At 42.9% G+C, this 11,397-nt stretch overlaps 1 protein-coding gene across 1 annotated transcript in view; it reads left to right on the plus strand.

The window, feature by feature from the left end:
- The first annotated feature begins 1,152 nt into the window (after positions 1-1,152).
- Positions 1,153-11,397, plus strand: part of LOC120821427 (uncharacterized) — a 47,476-nt gene continuing 37,231 nt past the window's right edge. Inside the window, exons 1-3 of the mRNA XM_040179931.2 lie at positions 1,153-1,171; positions 1,832-1,938; positions 2,051-2,267. The gene's annotated coding sequence lies outside the window, so the exon portion shown is untranslated. The remainder of the gene's footprint in view (positions 1,172-1,831; positions 1,939-2,050; positions 2,268-11,397) is intronic.

Raw genomic sequence — 11,397 nt, forward strand, 5'->3', positions numbered from 1 at the left:
TGTTTCATAGTAAATGCTGTTTGCCATTACGCCACGGATACGTAGAGTAGTAACCTTTTGACCTTTTGAAAAATGTTACCATCAAGCCTTTAAGATGATAACAAACGATTATGAAGTCAATCTCTAGGAAGACTAAACGTTAAAGCACAGCGCCTTGAAACAAAAAACATCCTAAAACACAAAGTAGTCAAAATCCTGTTGTTTAGAGTTATTAGAGGATATTTTGTACGTAGCATTGCTTTACATGTGCAAATTTCAAATTTCATGCAGCTGCCAAAATTTCATGCAGCTAGCCAAAACCCAATATTGGGGCTATTTAACGACTCCCGGATCTTTTGGTGAGGAACCATCGGATAAGCCACTAGTTTCTGTTGTAAAAAAATACCCAACAGAGAATTTCAAGGGAACGTGAAGTTACGTTAACACGATAAGCAAAGAAGAAAAAATACACAATGAAAAGTAAGGAAACACGAGCAACTGACTTGATATTTACAGCTCTCAAAACAAGACGTTATTTAAGCAATAAAGTACGAGAGGCTGTACTTTATCGTCCAATAATGTAATACATTGGGGTGTTGTTAAGCCCCACGTGCAGCACAGAGCCGGCAACCCTCGAACATTATTGAAGATAAACGACTACCTCAAGCACCTTATTGCTTTTATAATACGGTTACCAGAGAAATTATAAATAATAAGTAAATAGCTGCCTTTCAGCACAAAATAGATGTAGCCACCTGAAATGAAATGAGAAATGCGATACACATTTGTGTATCGTATTTCAGTCTAGAGAAAAATAGCCCGTACGTGCAAAAAGCATTGAGAGAGCTCGCACCATCTCATTCATTCACATCGCTCATGACGTCCACCTTAATTGTTGCATCATTTGTGGGATTTCCAGGTGCTATTTCTTAATAGATAGATAGATAGATAGATACTTTATTGATCCCTCAAGAGGGAAATTTTGGAACTTAACTTAACAGTTCATAGTTCAGTAGAGAATATCAATGGTGCAAACACACTTTACGCAGTAGGCGTTGGAGAACCCACATTGTTGGTGCCACCTGGTACGCCCCTTTTCTTTTCCTTACGTTAGTTGAGTCACATGGTGTGTGGCATCAATGGGGTTAAAGGTGTGTCTTCAAAGTTTGGTTAGGGAAATGGAAAGAGACGGGTGAGAGACAGAATTTTATATTTTGTTGACTGCAAAAAACTACGTTGACGTAGTGTACACCGATGCTTGATTCATTGTATACTATACCTAAATAAAAACAAGAAGTCTGCACTTCTTAGACATCTTTTGTCTAACATTTGGGCAGCACAGGATGCCGAAATAGAAAAGCAAACCGTTAAAGTTGCAAAGTCAAGGAAAACATGCGACCACTGTTCTCATAGTTCATATGTTCTGTAGAGAGACTGACAGTGGAGTCTTTAATAATAATCTGATATCATTCAGAACAGCATCTCCTTTTGGTAACTTGATCAATGATCACTTCACGGACCAAGTCTGTTGCATGTTATTATCCATGTTTGATGGGAACTCAACAAACATATTTACATTTGCTAAAAAAAAAGAATCAAGAAGTAATGTCACTTTCTTTTTTACTTGTATATAAAACATGTAACATCAGGGGAGGTTAGGAACACCCACCAAGCCCAGTATATGAAACCCAACCTTATCAGCAAAGGCCAGGACTCAAAACACGATGTTGCGCCACCCATCCATCCAATAGTAAACAACTTCTTAGCGGTCATATCAATCTTACAACTGAACCTTCTGGCCGACAAACACCTGGGGAGAAGAGATATAAAATGTTTTGCCCCATCCCCACAGATAAGTCACCAAAGCAAACAAACGGACATGACTAGCTAAAGGCAACTGAGGAGTGCTCCTTACGTGGCTTACTTTGTGTTTTGTTCACTACTTTAGACAACGCTGAGGTAAGGAAAACAATAATATACATATATATATAATACTATATGCCATTCAAATTTTCTATAATTCTATAACTTTTTAATAATTTCTAATCATGCTTGTGATCTCATTGGAAAGAGTTTTGAAACTTCCTGGGAGAAGATTATTCCTGGGGTTAAATCAACTGGAGCCACCATAAAGGAGCTGGATTTCACCAACAACATCTCTGAAGCTCTGATACCAGAGGAAACAATAAGATTGCTGTTTCAAGTGTGGAAGGAGGAACATCACAATCCAAAGTTAACTTCTTAACGAAATACTTTCACGCGAGGAACAGGAGTTAAATCCTAATTAGGTAAGACAAACCTGTAAATATGTGTTTTAAACATAAGCATGGAAGGTATAGGTGGTAAGTATGTACACTCGTATGTATTTTGACTATACCTATAAGGTAATAGTCAAAATCGAGGTAATACCATAAATTCAGAGATACAAAAAGATTCCAGAAAATAAGTCCAGCGGGTTCAAACTTGGATCTAGATTACATGGAGTAAAGGCTGGCGCATGCTTCTGCGTCTGCGTCGTTGCATCGACGCACTCGTTTCAATTCATGGTTCTAAAGTCTTGCGTGTGTTGGAGAGCAATTCACCGCCAGAACAACAGGTGGAGTAACGTGTTTTTGTTGAAGACGACCTAGAGAGTCACGTCTTGTGTGTGGAAGTTGTTGGTTTGTTATTTATTTATCATAGACTTTATTGCCCTGTGCATCGCCACTGCTGCTTTTCATCGCAGACAGCGTCGAAAGCGACGCAAACCTAGAGAAATGGGTCGACGCACGCACGGACGCAAGGAGGTGTGAAAAGGCACGCAAGGGGGTCTTGCATCTGCGTCGCTCTGAAAACGCAAAAGCATAAACATCCTGGTTGAAGGGAGTTCTGGTCTTTTTTAAGAGATAATGAGCTTGTACAGCAACATAATACCAAAATGTGAGGTTTGGTGAGGCAAGTCACCTGCCCGATCCTTTGTTCTGACAAATATTTGATCCATTTTACTCACCTATTTGTTCTTTCTTAATCTCATTAGGAAAGTTCATCTTTCCCTTTCATAGATTTCTTTAATGATTTCAGTTCAGTTAACGGTGGGTAACCACCGATGAGTAATTGCTTTTTTTGTCTTCTACTATTAATATTTTCAGGAGGTACCTGAATGGTAGTTGTGGAATGGTAGATTTAAATCATAAAATCAGGTGTGTAAGGTAGATGAGACAGGGCGGTTTACGTTCCTTATACTTATCAGAATTACTTTTATATCACTGCGTTTTATTATGTTCTTGTGGCAAAGGCTCCATGTAGAGTGCCAAAAACGTAGGGAGAGGTTGAGCTCCCCTGGCGAGGTGGATCTTTGAAATTGTATGCAGGTCAGTAAGATGTCCATTAAGTTAGATTCTTGCTGTCAGGGCAGAATATAGAGCGTTAATACTGTTAATTTACTTTTCGGCAAAACCAAATCGTTCCGGAACCAAACACAATTAAGCTGCGAGCAACGTTTGACGGGTCCTTGCTACTGTGCGCATAACACAGCACTGGCTGGGCAGCTACAAGCGTGGCAGAGAATGGATAAAGTGTCCGAGAGTCAGTTGATGTTAACCACGTGGAGCTATGCCGGGAATGACACTTTATCTTTAACATTATCAAGGTCTTAGGTCTTTTCTGACAACATAGTTATCTGATTAATCTGCGAGGAGCAGGGTATAAGGCAAAAAAATTGTGGTATTTTTCCAAAGCACCACGCTCACATAGTTCAATATTTTTTCAAGCCTTATACAATTTTTAAAAGGCAAATATCTCAAGATCATACTTACCAAATTTAAAAAGAATCAGGTTTAATATGTGGGAGATGTTCAACCTTTTACAACTCCAATAACAAAAAAATTCAGCCGCACTGCCCACTAGTTCAAATGTTATTAAAAAAAAAAGGTTATGTTTAGGGAAGCAATGTGGACTTAACCTACAAATTTGGTGAGGGCAGGCCAAGTCATTTGAAAGGTATGGGTCTTGACATATTAAGCCACACCCCTTAGAAGTTAATTGGTCCATATCTCCTCAAGACATTAAGATATCAACAAGCCTTACTTGTGATATTGAACCAATAACGATGCAGAGAAAATTAGGTGAGATCGGACTCAGCGTTTAGGGGGAGTGGGCAAAAATGTGTTTTTGACAAGATGAAAAATGGCGGAAAATCAAGAGCATGTGTGCCAAATTTCAAGTCAATCTGTCATCGGGGGGAAATACTGTGTTACTGTGGTCTTCTTCAATTTTCTAGGGGGCGCTATAGAGTCTCTATACCCAACTGTGAGACCCCAAAAATATCAACAACTTTTTTTTACCGGTCATGATATGCACGTCAAATCTAACAGTTTAAGGAATATTATAAAAACCCCAAAATGCAAAAAACCTTAGAGAAGAATAATTCCTTGAAATACAATAGGTTCCTCTAAGAGTAGTCATAGCGAGGACCCTAATAATAATAATTCCTTGAAGTACAATAGGTTCCTCTAAGAAGTCGTAGAGAGGACCCTAAGTATCCCCAGCTCACGCAATCAAAAGCTTTCAACTGATCTAGGCTGACTACGTTTAGTTTTCCTGATGTTTTCTAGAATATGAAGAGAGCATCTAATATTATCTTGAGATTGCATGCCCTGAACATGACTGGTCTCATTCCTGTCAATTAGGAAAGGGAAAAATAGATACAACCACCTGGATATGATGGATGCAGTGAGAAATCCTGATTTAAAATGGGTAGATCAGTCTACTCAGCAACATTGCATTTTATTCTTGCCCACTTTTGGAATGGTGGAAATATTGTCACTCCATGAGGGTGGAATTGACATCTTTGGACGTGCTCCCGAGACAAGATTTTACTAACGCCACTGAATCTGACAGGGCGTCTGACCTTTAGCATCAGAGCTATGCTAAGGGAACCAGCCAGACAACATGAACATTACCTTGATTCACAGTTTTGACACCAACACTAGAATTTACACCAACAGCTGCACCTCCAGTCACCAGTCCGTCAAGCTCCTGAAGTTTGCGGATGACACCACCCTCATTGGACTGATCTCTGGTGCGGATGAGTCCGCCTACAGGTGGGAGTCTGACCATCTGGTGTCCTGGTGCAGTCAGAACAACTTGGAGCTCAACGCTCTAAAGACAGTGGAGATGGTTGTGGATTTCCGGCGAGCCCCACCCTCCCCCATCACCCTGTGTGACTCCACCGTCACTATTGTGGATTCCTTCCGTTTCCTGGGCTCCATCATCACCCAGGACCTCAAATGGGAGCTGAACATCAGCTCCATCACCAAGAAGGCTCAGCAGAGGTTGTTCTTCCTGAGGCAGCTGAAGAAATTCAACCTGCCAAAGACGATGACGATCCACTTCTACACGGCCATCATCGAGTCCATCCTCTGCTCCTCCATCACCGTCTGGTACGCTGCAGCCACAGCCAAGGACAAGGGCAGGCTGCAGCGTGTCATCCGCTCTGCAGAGAGGGTGATCGGCTGCAATCTGCCGTCCCTGCAGGACTTGTTCGCTTCCATGTCTCTGAAGCGTGCTAAAAAGATCGTGGCCGACCCCTCTCACCCCGGACAAAAACTGTTTGTGCCCCTTCCATCTGGCAGGAGGCTGAGGTCCATCAGGACTAAGACTTCCCGCCACACCAACAGTTTCTTCCCGTCGGCAGTCGGGCTCATCAACAGAGCCCGGTCCCCCACTGACTGACTATAACATTCCACCGGTCACTCCCCTTCACACTGCACATGCCACTTTAACTGTAATTCATCACTTTGTCATCACTCGTCACTTTGTTACTTGTTTGTTGCTTGTTCGTTAGTGCACTTTATGCTTAATATTTGTCTTTTTAACTTTTTTAATATTTAAAATTTTTAACTTTATTCCCTTGTTTTATACTAACCCATAGCCTTATTCTACTAACCCATTGCATTAGCATTTCATTTTACTTTATTTTATTACTTGTGCACTGCTGTCTTGTCTGTCTACTGTCGCGCACTAACCGCCAAGACAAATTCCTTGTATGTTTGGCATATTTAGGTAAATAAATGTTTCCTGATTCCTGATTCCCAGAATAACAACCAAAGCATTGCAGTACAACCCTAATCTATATACCAAATCGTGTGAACAACCTACTGCATCCCCTAACAAAAGCGTTGGTCTCCCGCTAAGGCCCACAATCATAAGTACCTCCCCGAGACAGCGCTATACTGGATCCAGGGAAACCCCACTTACAACTTTGTGACATCTACGATGAAGTAGATTTATGAACAACTAAGCATGGGCAGTAACAATATATTAAAAAAACACCTACCCCAGTGTCGCAAAATCGATCAACACGGATCCCAGACGAGCCCCCAACTCTCACAACCTCTCTCAGACAGCCATGACCTAATGAGGGAGACAGGTGACTAAAAGGTAAGGTATCTATTTAGATATCAGGACAATCACACACATGGTGGCGACGAGGCCGAGGGTGATCAACCATCAACCAAGATGCTAGGAAGGTGGAGCTTTAAACTGGAGCACCGGCCATTAATGGGAAACACACACACAAGTAATACGGCAGGGAACCGTCCCCCATAAACTGGTAAAAAAAGTCAATAACCTTGGATCCACTACGCTTTGCACTATTATTATGGACTTCCTGACCAACAACTGCATATCTTCCACACTCATGCTAAACACACAAGCTTCGCAGGGCTGCTTTCTCAGTGAGGCCATTTTCACAATTTACAACCATGACCGCACACCTGTCCACTCCTCTAACACTAGTTCGCTGATGACACCACTATAGTAGGTCTGAAATCAGACAACAAGGAGGCGCATTACAGATAAGAGGTACAACATCTGGCGAGTGGTGTACTGACAATAACTCAACACTACAATACCAAAGAGATCATTGTGGATTTTACGAGAACCACGAAGACCACACCTCCCTCTTTCCACATTAATAGTGAGGAGGTGAAGAGTGTACGTGAAATCAAATTCCTGTGAATGCACGTCTCTATGGATCTCAAATCGGCCATCAACACCTCTCACCTGGTGAAAAAAGCCCAACTGTGGCTCTTCTTCATGAGGAAACAAAGCAAAACTCACCTCTCAACTCCTGGTCAACTTCTACAGGAGCACCATAAAGACAATTATCTGCCAACATTGTGTCAGCTGTGAGAGACCTTCACTGGGACCACATACCCTGTTTTGCCCATGTTCTGAACCTTATTGTCAGAGCTGCCCTGAAGATGGTCCAAAGCATAGTGCACTGTCAAAAAGAAAAACAGCGAGCGCGTAGAAAACACCTTCGAGCGCGAGCAGAGCGCTCTCGAATTTTGACAGTGATTTGCCGCCATAAATGTAATGTAACTAGTAACAGGAAGTCAAATTTTCTAGTACCCAGTAAACACAGGTGCTTTTGAGGAACTAAACATGCTGAAATTGTAACTAAATATGGCACACAAGTTTAGAGTCAAAGATATAGTTACTTGATATAGTTTTACTGATTCTGTCACAGCTTCTCCAGTGAGAACCCAAAAGCAGACGTAGATATTGACCAGGTGAATATTTATTGACAAGGGGAAGTGGTATTGCCAACGTGCAGACAGGAAAATACTGGTGATGTCGTGGTGAGGGAAAAAAGGTTCAGGTTGCCAGGCGGGGGTGACTGGAATCCAGGGTGAGTGACTAGAGACGGAGAAGAACAATGGGTCAGTACACAAACGACAACTACAAAGAGTAAGATCAATTCACTTGTTGCGGCTTGATACGCGAGCGCACATACTGGTATGGCTAACGATCCGGCAGGGACTGGATGTCAGGTCTCTGCTTAAATGCTGTGGTGGTGATGATCAGGGCAAGGTGTGTGATTGGGCATAGGTGGGAGCCGGCGCTGGTGATCTTGTCGTTGCTCGGCAACCGGAACAAAACAACAGACCAGGATACCCTACTCAGGGAGCTGGGGTCCTGACAGATTCAAAAAAGTAACTCAGCTCAACAGCGCAAACTACCATTCATATAAGCCCCAGCAGTGAATTTGAAAGTTGGGAATATATGTAACACAAGTAACCTGAACAAAGTCTCTTGGGATGCTCAAAACCGTACAGGAAGTAGGCCATTTTGATTTTTGTGTCATGTTTACTTCCATTTTTGTCCCCTTAATTTTTTTTAGGGCTGTCAACATAAATGCGTTAATATGGCCAAGATTAATGCTACAAAACATTTTAATGTAGTTAACATACCTGTGTTTATGTCCAGTAAACCAGAAGTTGAACGCGGAAACAAAACAGCCACTAGCTGCAGTCAGTTACATGGCTATTTGCATTGGATGTAAAACCAATCCGCAAAATACAGCGGAGAACTAGGCAGAGGAATTCCTCCATGTGTCAATCACATGGGATGGTGAGTGTCAAACGGACAACTGCACCGCTATGCTAAACTAGCTGCTAGGCTAAGCTAGCTCGAAGAGTTGCTAGTTCAACATGTTCCAAATGGTGGAATTCTGCCTCCAAGATTATCAAATGAGTGTGGTATTGTGTTTAAAACAACATTTAAACAACAGTTTAATTTTAGTTTTTAGATGTATGTCTTTAGAAGAAAAACATTCATTAAAAAAAACATTGTAACAGGAACAACACTGCCAACATGCTATTAATTGAGATTAATGAATTTCAAAATGTGCGTATCTATTGACAGCCCTAGTTTGTTTGCCGTTTTGGGGGTTTTATCATTTTCCAAAAGTTGTTTTGGTATGCGTTGTAAAATACCGAACTCCTCCCAGAGATTAATTCCTATTCTTCTAAAATTTGGGCAGTGGGATCTTGAGACCTTTGCGTTTAAAACTTGCATAAAGCTTGAAAAAACTATGTGAGTTTGGTGCTTTGGCAAAATACCAGATACACCATGAAATTTGAAATGGTTTTAACTGGGTCATATGTTACGGCCTGCCTATCGTGCCTAGGGGTGCACAGGCGTAACATACAAGGAAGAAAAAGGTAGCCTTGGCAAAGGCGACTGAGATGAACAAGGCGTGATTGAGCAAACAACAGTAAATAAAATGTATTGTCAACGACTTATTAAACACAACATTTGGCAACTGAAACGGAAGCAAAAGGCATTGGGGTCTCGGTGGTGGTGGTTACCGCCGTTGACCGCACCGTTCGCCGGTCGGACAGTCAGCGCCGCCACCCCCCCTTTGAGACCCCTGCCTTACACGCTTTCCACAGAATGGTAGTTTGCCCTCAGACACTATACACAGAAGGTCTGCTTGTTCTCAGGAAGAGACCACAGAGAGAAGAGAACCCGCGAACACTGGGTCAGGGAGCTTTTATCCAGCCCACTAATTGCCTTGTGTCTCTCAGGTGACGCTGCTCCAGGTGAATCACCTGAGAGATACTGTAATTGCCCCGGCCTCTTCTCAGGAGGGGGTGGAGTCACGTCAGGGGACGTAACACCATGAAACATCTTACCTTTTCCATATTTCTCATGTGTTATGACATGCTTACCCTGTAGACATCCATATGATAATCACTGCATGAAAAGTGAGATTTTCGTCCCCGTAAACGCCCGGAAATCCCCCTAATTTCCGACAATTTCCGACAATTTCCAACCCGCGCACGTCGCGTTTGTCTGTGCCACAAATTGTCGGAAACGAACCATGACGTATGTGGAGAGCTGGCGGAGGTGCGAATGGCCCAAATTAGCATATGAATGCAGCGAAACCGCGGGTGGCCGAGCCGAGCGGGCTTGAATATCCTTACTCCTTATTGGATGAAACCACAATTTACGAACAAATAAAATCACTCGTGATTGGCAGCAAAACCACACCTGGGCAGACCAGGCTTGAGTTTCCTTGTTCATGATTGGATAAAACCACAACTTTCAATCACTCGTGATTGGTTGGCAGATCTGTCGCTATTGGTCACCCGCCTCATTCTATTTATATATATTTATATATTCATATTATGCTGCATATTCATTTCATGGTTATCCTATGTAGACTACTACACTATTATTAGGATACCAACCAGGACGTCAATGAATTTCTAGAGAAAATGAACATTTGTCACATGTTTATGCAAAGAAAGAGCTTTATTAACAACACACAAACAACAACTACATACAAAGTGAGGATCTGCCCACACTTGGGTAAAGGCGGTTTAAAAACTACAGCTCAGTAAACTGTCCGTTTGCCTCCTCTGGGTTGTAGACCGTCACTGGCGCCGTGTTTTCCGAGGCAGGTCTGTTGTGCAGGCGCCTCGTGTGCGGGGCGACCGTACAATCCACCCCGAGACCCCGCCAACAACGCCGTCCCCTCCGTCCGACATGAGCTCTACGGTGGCGGATTTCCAGAGTTCCACCTCGTCATCGGCCAGCACACTTTGTCTCGATTCCAGCAGCTGTAAAAACAACAATGAATCAGTACTGTGCAATGCGATCGCTCGACTCCGCGCTGAATCCTTCGCAGCTTCGGCCCGCAATGAGTGTTCCGGCTGAACCTGAAGCTCCTGCGTACCGTCTCAAAATACGTCTTACAGGCGGCTGGAAAACAATTAAATGAGTGTGGTATGAATACAAAAAAAATCAAACCCAAGTCACAGTACCATTTAACAAGGAAGGAGAAACAGTAAACAGTGTCACTTACACACAATGACGTCTAAATCTGGACTTTTCCCGGAGGAAATACGAGGTCACCGCCTCATTATGAGGCGAGATTAGTCTGTGAAAACAAAATGTGCCTGTAATTCGTCTCGGAGTTGTGAAGACGGCGCACCGCTTCCTGTAAACGACACGGCAAAGAAAATAGACTTTAATAAAGCTGTTTCTGCTCACTTGTAAGGCTACTAGGCTACTCTTAGCTTTCGTTTGAGGCTACGCTACTTTTAGCTTAGCTTGCAGTCATCGAACGTATTCTTACCGCTATCTTGGGATCGTGCGCCCGTCTCCTCTTCTTTGAGTCAGTTCCTCTCCTCCATGGACAGCAACCCGGAGAGTCCCGAACGCTCCAGTGGAGCGAACCGCTCATTGATATCGGTATAGTTTGTTGTTGGAGTTGACGAGACGATCCACTGAGAGCATTCAGCAGTTTCTTCTCGTCTGTCTGCGGACTGGCCGAAAGTTGCTGACCGCGGAGAGGAGTTGAAGGCGAGTTGAACGCGAGACGTCGTCCCGCCATTATTCACGAACCAGCAAAAACCAAACAAAGGAACTGGAGATACAGTTCTTCTGAATATAGTAACACACTGTTTGTATGCTCGTCTTGCAAGTACTGCTGTATCAGTCATGCCTATGACCTCACACGTGATTGGACGAGGAGTCTAAGGGTCCTCCAATCACATACAAGGTTATTGTTATACGGAAGGATCAGTATTTTAGGAAGACAAATGGTTGGGACTTTGTCGTGCAATGGAACAGCTGATATGC

This window comes from Gasterosteus aculeatus, chromosome 7, assembly GCF_964276395.1.
Source record: "Gasterosteus aculeatus chromosome 7, fGasAcu3.hap1.1, whole genome shotgun sequence".
NCBI lineage: Eukaryota > Metazoa > Chordata > Actinopteri > Perciformes > Gasterosteidae > Gasterosteus > Gasterosteus aculeatus.